The following is a 12,229-nucleotide window of genomic DNA, read 5'->3' on the forward strand; positions in this document are numbered from 1 at the left end:
GAACTTTTTAATTAATTTTTAAAGTTTTCTTTGTTATCGGATGTTATCGTGTTATCGGATGTTAGCACCCCATCGGTGGATTTTCAAATCGAAACGTATGCCAAATAATTGGTCACTAATTGGTCATAATTGGTCAGCGGGTCCCACTAATTGGTCAGCCATAGAAAATTTTTTATGGCCATTTAAAATTTTCCAAGGGAAAAACAATTTTCCTGTTTAAACACCCTGTATACATCAATTTTCCAAAAAAAATTATGCCAATTAATTGGTCACTAATTGGTCATAATTGGTCAGTGGGTCCCACTAATTGGTCAGCCATAGACAATTTTTTATGACCATTTAAAGTTTTCCAAGGAAAATCAATTTTGCTGTCTAGACACCCTGTATACATAAATTTTCCAAAAAAAATTATGCCAATTAATTGGTCACTAATTGGTCATAATTGGTCAGCAGGTTTCGTTAATTGGTCATCCAGAGGAACTTTTTAATTAATTTTTAAAGTTTTCTTTGTTATCGGATGTTACCCTGTTATCGGATGTTAGCACCCCATCGGTGGATTTTCGATTCGAAAGGTATGCCAAATAATTGGTCACTAATTGGTCATAATTGGTCAGCGGGTCCCACTAATTGGTCAGCCATAGAAAATTTTTTATGGCCATTTAAAATTTTCCAAGGGAAAAACAATTTTCCTGTTTAAACACCCTGTATACATAAATTTTCCAAAAAAATTATGCCAATTAATTGGTCACTAATTGGTCATAATTGGTCAGTGGGTCCCACTTTTTGGTCAGCCATAGACAATTTTTTATGACCATTTAAAGTTTTCCAAGGAAAATCAATTTTACTGTCTAGACACCCTGTATACATAAATTTTCCAAAAAAAATTATGCCAAGTAATTGGTCACTAATTGGTCATAATTGGTCAGCAGGTTTCGTTAATTGGTCAGCCATAGGAACTTTTTAATTAATTTTTAAAGTTTTCTTTGTTATCGGATGTTATCGTGTTATCGGATGTTAGCACCCCATCGGTGGATTTTCAAATCGAAACGTATGCCAAATAATTGGTCACTAATTGGTCATAATTGGTCAGCGGGTCCCACTAATTGGCCAGCCATAGACAATTTTTTATGGCCATTTAAAGTTTTCCAAGGGAAAAACAATTTTCCTGTTTAAACACCCTGTATACATAAATTTTCCAAAAAAAATTATGCCAATTAATTGGTCACTAATTGGTCATAATTGGTCACCAGGTTTCGTTAATTGGTCAGCCATAGGAACTTTTTAATTAATTTTTAAAGTTTTCTTTGTTATCGGATGTTACCCTGTTATCGGATGTTAGCACCCCATCGGTGGATTTTGAATTCGAAAAGCATGCCAAATAATTGGTCACTAATTGGTCATAATTGGTCAGTGGGTCCCACTAATTGGTCAGCCATAGACAATTTTTTATGGCCATTTAAAGTTTTCCAAGGAAAACCAATTTTCCTGTCTAGACACCCTGTATAAATAAATTTTCCAAAAAAAAAATATGCCAATTAATTGGTCACTAATTGGTCATAATTGGTCAGCAGGTTTCGTTAATTGGTCAGCCATAGGAACTTTTTAATTAATTTTTAAAGTTTTCTTTGTTATCGGATGTTATCGTGTTATCGGATGTTAGCACCCCATCGGTGGATTTTCAAATCGAAACGTATGCCAAATAATTGGTCACTAATTGGTCATAATTGGTCAGCGGGTCCCACTAATTGGTCAGCCATAGAAAATTTTTTATGGCCATTTAAAGTTTTCCAAGGGAAAAACAATTTTCCTGTTTAAACACCCTGTATACATAAATTTTCCAAAAAAAATTATGCCAATTAATTGGTCACTAATTGGTCATAATTGGTCAGTGGGTCCCACTAATTGGTCAGCCATAGACAATTTTTTATGACCATTTAAAATTTTCCAAGGAAAATCAATTTTGCTGTCTAGACACCCTGTATACATAAATTTTCCAAAAAAAATTATGCCAATTAATTGGTCACTAATTGGTCATAATTGGTCAGCAGGTTTCGTTAATTGGTCAGCCATAGGAACTTTTTAATTAATTTTTAAAATTTTCTTTGTTATCGGATGTTATCGTGTTATCGGATGTTAGCACCCCATCGGTGGATTTTCAAATCGAAACGTATGCCAAATAATTGGTCACTAATTGGTCATAATTGGTCAGTGGGTCCTACTAATTGGTCAGCCATAGACAATTTTTTATGGTCATTTAAAATTTTCCAAGGAAAACCAATTTTCCTCTCTAGACACCCTGTACACATGGAATTTCCAAAAAAAATTATGCCAGTTAAATGTTCACTTATTCTTTATAATTTCTCAGTAGTAGGTCAATTATTTATCCCCTAACCATAAAGAAAATGCGGTTAGCGTTTTTAACAATTTTTCACGGTTGCACTAAAAACTTGGTTATTCCATAATGCTTTCTTAATAATTATTTTTATCTTACGTGGCATCACAGTCGAAAAATGCGCGCAGAAGGCGTAAAGCTTAAATACAACATTGCTTATAACAGTAGAAAAGAAGCAATAGCAGAGATAATAAGATTTGCGCCTAAATGGATTCGTTCGCGAGTTCGATTCCGTCTATTTTATTATTATTTTTTTTTTTTTCATTTAATTCTTTTAATATATTTTTTTAATTAATAGTTTTATTATTTAAGTATTATTTTTATTTAAAATATATTATTTTCCTTCCAAATTAAATATAACAATCATATGTTATAGACGTATACAACACAAACCTGCTTACAGCACCAAATTAAATACCTTTAGCTTAATCTCAAAATTAAACAATCATATGTAGACATAAAGCAAGTACAAGTATTGTTAAAAGTGTTACAAAATCACTTAAAAATAAAAAAAAGCAGCTAAACAGAGAATACAATATGAAATGTTGTTTAATTTGCTTAGAGAATTAATTTTCACAAATTGATCATCCATAGAAGATTTTTTATTAAGGTTTAAACTTGATGTTGTTGTTGTTGTTGCAGCGATTAGGTTACTCCCCGAAGGCTTTGGGGAGTGTTATCGATGTGATGGTCCTTTGTCGGATACAGATCCGATACGCTCCGGTAACACAGCACCATTAAGGTGCTGGCCCGACCATCTCGGGAACGATTTATATGGCCATATTGAACCTTCAGGCCATCCCTCCCTCCCCACCCCCAAGTTCCATGAGGAGCTTGGGGTCGCCAGAGCCTCGTCTGTTAGCGAAACGGGATTCGCCGCTCGAATGTGAGGTTGACAATTGGGTTGGAGAAGCTATATATTGCGCTACACAACCCCTTGAATCCCGTTTGAACTTGATCGAGGTACCAAGTTACTTGTCCAGACATTCTGTATAGTTACATGTTTGAAAAAATATATATGCCAAATAGTAAGTCACCATTGGTTATGACTTTTCAGTATGTTTTATTAATTAGAAACTCTTCCATATATTTTTTATATTTTTCGTTTTCGGCTACATTTATACGAAAATATAAAACCCGTTTTGAATATGACAAATTAGTATAACAATTCATTATTTACAGACCAATAAAACCAACATAACATTATATTTTATATTGGTAAAAGTTTGGTGAGACATGGAGTAACTTTAATTAAGTTTTAATAGCTGTCAGCTTTAACCCATACGTTTTTGCGGAGTATTTTCTTACTGGGAATTTGAGCTTATACGAATGTTGGCATGTAACTAGATGCAACCCAGTGTTGCCGTTCTCAAATTACCCAAAAAAACAATTTTCAATTCTCCAAAATATCAAAATTTCGTCAAATAAATTGTTTTGTTGCTTAGTGATAGGCAAAATAAGTTAACTTCGAACTTGTGACGACTGTAAATTACTTTGAAGCTGTAAAATAAATTGAAGCTAATTTCATTTTGACTATAGCAAGCTATGTTAGCCATTGTATCGTAAGCGCGAAATTATGGATTTCTATTTTTTTAAGTGAATACCTCGCAAGTGATAGTGTAAAATTTCGGGAAATAATAAGAAGTTTATTTTATTTTTTGGTTTGTTTGTGATTTCATGTCATCACAATTATATCGTATTTATGAATTTCAAAATGTTCCTACTCATAAAATTTTGGACACATGTCTTTACTTTCCATGAACATTGGGTGGGTATCATACTAAATATAATTGAACAATATTTCACACCCATTTTCTGCTCTTTGTTTATTTTCTGAGATTGTAAGACAAAGGAAGACTTTCCGGTTACCCATATTTTGTATTATTTTTGTTTACTTTGAACATTTTTGTATAAGCCATAAAAGCGACTAAGGCTTATAGCATATAAGAACATTGTAAAATAAGAAATATAGGTTTCATAATTTGGTAATAGTCTAGTTGAGGGGACGACTGCTAAGACGCGTCCCAAAATATCGAGAGAGGTGTTAAAAGACGCGTATTGACCTCGACAATAACAATCCGAAGTGGGAAAATAAAAATTTTAACTCGTTCTAAAGATATTAACGAAAAACCGAAAAATGACCCGCGGGTTCCTCCGAAACCGGGGGTGGTATCCATAGTATTTTTGTCCAGAACACGTTTCTGCGTATAAAAAATTACCCTCGGTGGTCCAACACCGGTTTAGAGACCAAAACTATATCCGCGCAAAACGCTTATGTTCATAATTTTTTTGTGGGTACGACAACATTACAACAACCACTTGATAATCGCCAACTTCAACTGCAAATATCTCCGGACAGATATACAATTTTTCTTTTTCGCCTTCGAATTATTGTTGTCGAGGTCAATACGGGCCTTTTGACACCTCTATCGATATTTTTGTAGCGTATTAGCAGTCGACTCAACTAGACTTTTACCCATAATTTAACGCAATCACGCCAATACTGGCCATGACTTCATGGGGTCGGAATAAAAAAAATTATTTTCAGCCGTGAGCTTTAATAAATGCTGCAAACTACTGCAACTGTAGCCAACGAAACACGACGCAACCGAAATAGTGAAGTAAAAAATTTATTTAAGACCTTTCATGGAACTCCTTGCCTTCATAGGTAATAAAGAAGAGCGTACTCGAAAATTACCCACGCGCTTTCGAAACTCCCCAAATTTAGCGAATTACCCAGAAAACGGCAACGCTGGCAACAATATAAAATCTAACTGTTTGCAATTAAACCAATATAACCCAGTCAGCATTAATACATTAATATGATTAGAAAGTACAAAGTTTTATGAAAAACCTGATTCCCTTTATTATGTATATTTATACATATTTTATATATTAAAATGTTAACAAATGTTGATTAGGTTATAACTATTTATTCATATTCATCTCTCTTAATTCTGTCATCGCTTAAAGAAAGGGTTGATTTTTATGTAAATGGTTATTTAACTATATCAACCCCGATTACAGAGAATAAACTAATAAACTGAGTAATAATAGACTTGTTTTTTACACAGATATACGTCTATGTTTGCGGTTAAAAAAACGCTCATCCTCACTCAGGTAATGGTTAGGGGACCCATCTAGCGGCCACTAGCTACAGAACATGTTGTACCGAAAAGCGGAGACACACACCTCTGTTGGCAATAGTGTATAACCTATAGCTGAATCGGTTGCGGTGAACAGTGGACACACACCATTTGTAGAGTTAATACATAGAGGTGAAACATAGACACATATTTCAATTACAACTGAGTATAATGCGTATTGAAATTTAGGAGTACTAATTTTCTGCGCAGCAATTTCAGAAGAATAGATAAAGTTTAACGCTTAGCAGTCCATATAAGATTTAAGCGTATATGTATATAGATGTAAAAAAATGCAGCTAATAACTAGGGTTAGCAATGAGTTAACTTTGTTTTGGCGAGAAAACTTCCATGCTAAAATCCATTTTTTAATTACTGGGATGGAATGGAACAATATTGCGAATGTCCATTATTAAATAAAGTTTTCATAGAAAGGACCTTTTTCTTCTTTAACATGGTTTATCTATTCTGGGTGATTGGTACCTAATTTTATAAACGATATAAAAAATCACTGCCCCGTTTCCTTGACTCGTTTATCTCTAATCTGAAATGCAGCTACATACATATTTTATAGTAAGTGTATTCGCAATTTGTTGCTAAACGAAAACTAACATCATAACCAAACAAAGAAAATTGATCTTCGTCTATTAACTGAATTCACTAAGTACCATCATATTATGATGTTCTTTGTTATACTTATTTGCGTAAAGTGGGCGTATTGTTTAGTTCTTTATGACATATTTAAACTTTCATTTAGCGTGCATTCGGCGAAAATATGGGCGTACAGGGGCTAAACTAGTATGGGTATTTCCATAACATGCAAATTGTTGGTGAAGGGACTTACGTACTTAGGTCCAGATTCAGTTCAAAATATGTATATGTTTCTCGTAAAAGAACAAATAAGATATTTATTATAGATACAAGATTCTAGCTTTACGACAAAAAGGTTTCACATATACATAGCTTGGTAAATGAAATATAAACACAAAATATAATAAGGAATATGTTTAAAATCGGTTATTATTAGTAATTATTTTCCTTATAGATGTATAGATATGTACGATTACTAACGTTGTTGCTACAGTAGTGATACTAGGTAATAACATAGCAAAAACATAACCTACTCATTTGAAGCAAAGAAAACTTGTAAATGTCCTTACCGCACTAATTAACAATTTTCCCAAAACAAAAGTACGGTTTTATTATTTTAATTTTAAAATAACCAAAATATTCAAAACTTCTCTACCACGTAGTGCTGTTATATTTTCATCTTATAGATCAGATTTATTTCAGGCACAAATTCAATTTCAGCTAGTGTGCAATCATAACAAAATATAAACAACAGGTCTATTCATCAAGCGTGATTTATATTAGTTTGCCTGATTAAAGAATTGAATAGTGCACAAGATGGGATGTCCTTATTATACGGTTTCACAATGTGCGGCATGCCCAGCCGTAGGAGTATTATTCGTAAGCTACCCACGTACACAGGTAGTTACATTAGTCTCTTAGTTTTTCTGCTACAAGCACAATAACGGAATTTAGACAATCGATCGCGCGACACAAGGATAAAACATTATATTTGTAGTAATTTGCGTAAGTTTGATGCTAATTATAGCGTTCATTATTATGTGCGAAAAAATAGCCTTTTTGTGACATTGAGGATTGTCAATCTTGCGAAATAATTGTATGTATCCATGTATATGTTTGGGTATAATCTTCGTCGAAAGAATTGAATAGAAAAGGATCTACATTGGATGTATGTTTTTGGCTAACATTTAATGAGCTCTCACTAGTAGTGCTAAAGTTTTATTATTTTGAAAAATAAAAGATTTTCATGTTTGGAAAATTGCTATGGGACCAAACAAAATTGGAATCTGTACAATAAAAGCCAACTAGAAATTGGAATTACTTTGCGTGAATTTTCGCTTTTGCACTATGGTTTTGTTGTACATACATATGTAATAATTTCAAAATGTTTATAAAGATTCCGAAAAAAAATTAAAAAGCTCTGTTTAGAAATAGATTTTACTTAGCGAGTAATTTCTCTCTCATTAATTAAATTATATGTAATGAATTTATTTGATACATACTCAATCTTGTTGTATCTACAAACTTTGCTTCCTACAAATATTACTAAGTCATGAACGCCACTATAAAGGTACAAATAAACTTAGCGTTTTTAAATCTCGTAATTTACCAAATTAAATACTTTAGTGTTGTATTACAAATACTCACACAGAACACATTAATTCAAGAAGGAACTTTCAAATGTGGTTAGTTCTAGGTAGTCGATGATAACAAATCTTTACCAAGTGCCATGTGCACTAAGATGTAATAAGTTGACGGTAAATATTAAAAAATGCTCAATATTCTGAAATAACCCTTTTCCTAGGTAGCAAATATTCGCTATTTTTTTTAAACAAAGAAAAGGATTTTTGTATAAATAGTACAGAAACTGAAGTACTTTCAGTCAGTCTTTTCTGAACTTGTTGAATGATTAACGCGTAGTCAAGCTGTTTTTTTACGATACAGAATATTATGATATACATTTCAAATATTCGCTAAAGTGTTCGCGGAAAAAGTCATTGCTATTTGATTGCGAAGCTTGTGTTGTGAGATAACGAGTTGTTTAATGGATTGCTACTCCAAGAAAAAGCCTGGCCGAGCTTCCAGAGTGCCGCTAGATGACTGCCTGGCTGTACTTAGAGAGTTTTTGGATCATCTACCTGAAGATAGAACACTGCTTCCGGGACCATCGCATCCTATTTGGTCGAAAATAAGCGAGAGGTTCAACGGAAAATGGAAAGAGCGAGACGTATACAGAGAATGCCGTGAAAATCGGCGTGATATATGGACAAAGTTGTATCCTACAACCGACTCAAACCCTATGGTGGAGAATACTTTCAATTCAACGCAGTCTTTTGGGAACGAAATTGATACTACATTTGACGACAATTACAGTGAGGAAGATTGGGAGGCCACCGATCTGGATGAGTTCGAAATTAAAGTATCTGAGAACTTCTACAAAAAACTTCGTGAGGATAATAGTGTTAACTATGATGACCGAAATTACCCCGTTTTGCAGAGATATGCTTGGACTGATTACATAACGGAAGAATTCCTGAAAGTAAGCGAGTCCAAATGCGCCTTTGTATTTAAAAATGTCAAGATCTACGAGAGGGAGGGCGCAGCTCATCACGTAACGATCCGAGGGAAGTGCAAAAGCCAAGCTTGCAACAATCCATTTTATGGATTTATTGACTCCGTTCCAGAGACGTTTCCTGTAGTGTTACGTGTCAGATGTAGAGACACGGTTTTTGATCTACAACATGAGAATGTCCGTAGACCTACACGAAAACTGAAGCGTGCTCGGATTGGTGAAGAAGCTGCCGCTGTTGGAGCTAAAAATTGGCTCAAAAGCCAAGTTTGTGGACTACAAACCCAACGCATACCTCCTACTATTCCGACAGCAGCAGTCGTTCAAAAGTGTGTCAATGAATATCGCGATGGCAAGTTGGGAATTGGGAAGGAAAAAATTGGTGTCATAAAAGCCATTGAAAATATGAGATATAGCTCCGAGTTTAATAACTTCATCAGAGACATAAAAAAAGATAAATTTTATGTGTTCTACGGATCAAACGTCCAGCTGCATGCATACAAGCGTTACCACAATTTGATGAAAATTAAAAAGCAGAAGTCGTCAATAGCCATAGATGGAACAGGGACCATCTGCAAAAAAATTGTATATGACAACGGGAAACAAAGTGGCCATATATTTTTATATGTTATCGTAATTAATTTTAGCCATTCCACAATATCCGTGCACCAGCTTTTGACAGATGATCAAAGCACAATTTTAATAGAGCTATGGCTGAAAAAGTGGATACGAATGGGTGCTCCTAAGCCAGATGAGGTGGCGTGTGATTGCTCGAGAGCGTTGATTAATGCTCTATCTCTAGCGTTTAATGAACAAAATATAAAAACATATATTGAGACATTATTTTTGGTGGCCTCCGATGATCCATTGAGTAGGAACCGGCCTGCAATCTCTACATATATAAGGCTTGACGTAGCTCATTTTGTTAAAATGATTGCAAATTGGAAGTGCATCAAAGCAATAGAGAACAGCCAGATAAGAAAGTTTTACTTATTTTGCATTGCATTGTTGATTGACGCTCAAACTTTGCCCGAATTCGAATCAATCCTGAAAAGTCTCTGTATCGTCTGTTTAAATCAATATAATGACTCCAATTTATCTCATGGTAAGACAGTAAACGATACAAGAAGGGATTTGGAAAAGGCAATCGGTGATCGCACTTTCAATCTAAGTGAAGATAGATATACTCCCACAGATAAAATTGGACAAAATGTGGACGATAACTCAAACGATTGCAGCCCCACTGTGAAAACATGGATTAGTAGAATTCGGCAATCAGCAGAGGAAGTTGCTGAAATAGGAAGAGAAAGCAACGGATTCTATAACAAACGTTTTATCGATGACTTTTTTAAAACAAGTGCTTTGGAATTTCCTCTTTGGTCAGCAGCTTGTCTACCTGGACAGCAGGGCCATGCCAGTACAAGTTACGCTGAGGCTTATTTTAATGACAAGAAGCATAGAGTACTGTCGGGATACAAAAATCTCTTACGAGCTGATAAATTCCTCAAAATTGAATTTCGAGACCATCACGGAGGATCAGCGATATTAAATACGCACTTGCTAAACGAATATCAAAAAATAAGTAAAGAAGCCATCGAAGAACGAGAAGAGAAAGGAGCTGAACTTCAAGTTACCAAAGTTATCAACGAAGACGCAAATTCTTATGACAATTGGAGAAATAAATCTAAAAGGGAGAGAAACGACTTTGAGGAACCTATAGAGGAGTATGTTTTAAAGAAGGAACCCAAGCAAAAGAAACTCGGCTATTACTTCCAAAGTCAGCCCAGCATATCCTTCATTAATATGCATGCAGATTCTAAAGTAGCAGTTAAAAAAATGACAGTATTAGAAAACGGAAACTCACTCAGAGCAGTTCTTATAGGTGATACTCACTACAGCATTAAAAATAGCTGCCCCTTTGACTCCATTATACAAATACTGGGAACAGCAGCGATGGATCACACATCTTACTATTCTTTCGCGAAATCGAGTACGTCCAAAATTATGAAATTTATTGTGGACTTCATCACCGCATCAAGAGTAGGTACAATTTATAAGGACCGCGCAAGGATACTCGTAGACTATTTTCAAGACAAACTAAAAGATAAGTCATCAAAGCCTTTTTTTCCGCTTTTTCCCAAAGTATTAAATATGTACTCAACGTTATCAGAGGTATGGTCAAAATGTTTTTTTGATTGCCCCAGTGGACATGACACCTACAACTGCGAAAATTGTGGTCAATATTCAAATGAAGTATCGACACTATGGATTAAGGACCACAAAAGGTTGTGTGAAGAAGGCTATCAGTCACTAGGAAATCACCTTGCCGAAATATCCACAAATTTTACTTCCCGATGTTCCAAATGTAGTGAAGAATGTTATGTAAAACGATCATTCAATACTCATGTATTCGTAGAGTTGGAGCTAAGAAAAGACTTAGCATCAGAGCTGCAAACATGCAAGTTGTCGGAAATTGAAAAAAGTGTAAACTTTTCAATCGAAAATAATAAATTCAGGTATATAAACATATCAGCGTTAAATATAAGCCTCATACAAAATTAACAAAACTAAACAAATCTTTTCTTTTTTATCTCTTCCTTCAGTTTGAAAGGTATAATTGATTATGTACCTGGACACTTCCGAGCGTATTGCCGAAGAAGCAATGGAAAATGGGAATTACATGACGATTTATGCAACAAACCAGTATCAATCGTAAATGACCAGAAGTTAGCTCCAAGTGGAGCAATTTTTATAAAAGATAATACTGAAAATTAATAAATATTTAGATAGTTATTTCTATTTACACCACTACCACTTAGCGTTAACATAAGAATTATGTGATAATAAAATTATAAAGAATTAAAATTAAAACTTTTGTGCACTAATTACATTCGCCTCGATGTAGATTCAATAGGAAGTAGATGGCACAGATTGAGTATGTATCAAAGAAATGCATTACATATAATTTATCTCTAAGTAAACTCTATTTCTAAACGGAGCTTTTTAATTTTTTTTCGGAATCTTTATAAACATTTTGAAATTATTACATATGTATGTACAACAAAACCATAGCAATTTTCCAAACATGAAAATCTTTTATTTTTCAAACCCTAGTGAGAGCTCATTAAATGTTAGCCAAAAACATACATCCAATGTAGATCCTTTTCTATTCAATTCTTTCGACGAAGATTATACCCAAACATATACATGGATACATACAATTATTTCGCAAGATTGACAATCCTCAATGTCACAAAAAGGCTATTTTTTCGCACATAATAATGAACGCTATAATTAGCATCAAACTTACGCAAATTACTACAAATATAATGTTTTATCCTTGTGTCGCGCGATCGATTGTCTAAATTCCGTTATTGTGCTTGTAGCAGAAAAACTAAGAGACTAATGTAACTACCTGTGTACGTGGGTAGCTTACGAATAATACTTCTACGGCTGGGCATGCCGCACATTGTGAAACCGTATAATAAGGACATCCCATCTTGTGCACTATTCAATTCTTTAATCAGGCAAACT

The 12,229-nt window shown here is 34.2% G+C and overlaps 2 protein-coding genes across 36 annotated transcripts in view; one reads left to right on the forward strand and one right to left on the reverse strand.

Moving 5' to 3' along the window:
* The window catches only part of Nadsyn (NAD synthetase), a 1,223,365-nt gene that overhangs the window by 560,296 nt on the left and 650,840 nt on the right, over window positions 1–12,229 (forward strand). The gene's annotated exons all lie outside the window — the stretch shown is intronic.
* Window positions 1–12,229, reverse strand: part of Nna1 (Nna1 carboxypeptidase) — a 725,779-nt gene that overhangs the window by 514,092 nt on the left and 199,458 nt on the right. The window lies entirely within an intron of this gene.

This window comes from Eurosta solidaginis, chromosome 4, assembly GCF_040869045.1.
Source record: "Eurosta solidaginis isolate ZX-2024a chromosome 4, ASM4086904v1, whole genome shotgun sequence".
In the NCBI taxonomy this organism is placed as follows: Eukaryota; Metazoa; Arthropoda; class Insecta; order Diptera; family Tephritidae; genus Eurosta; species Eurosta solidaginis.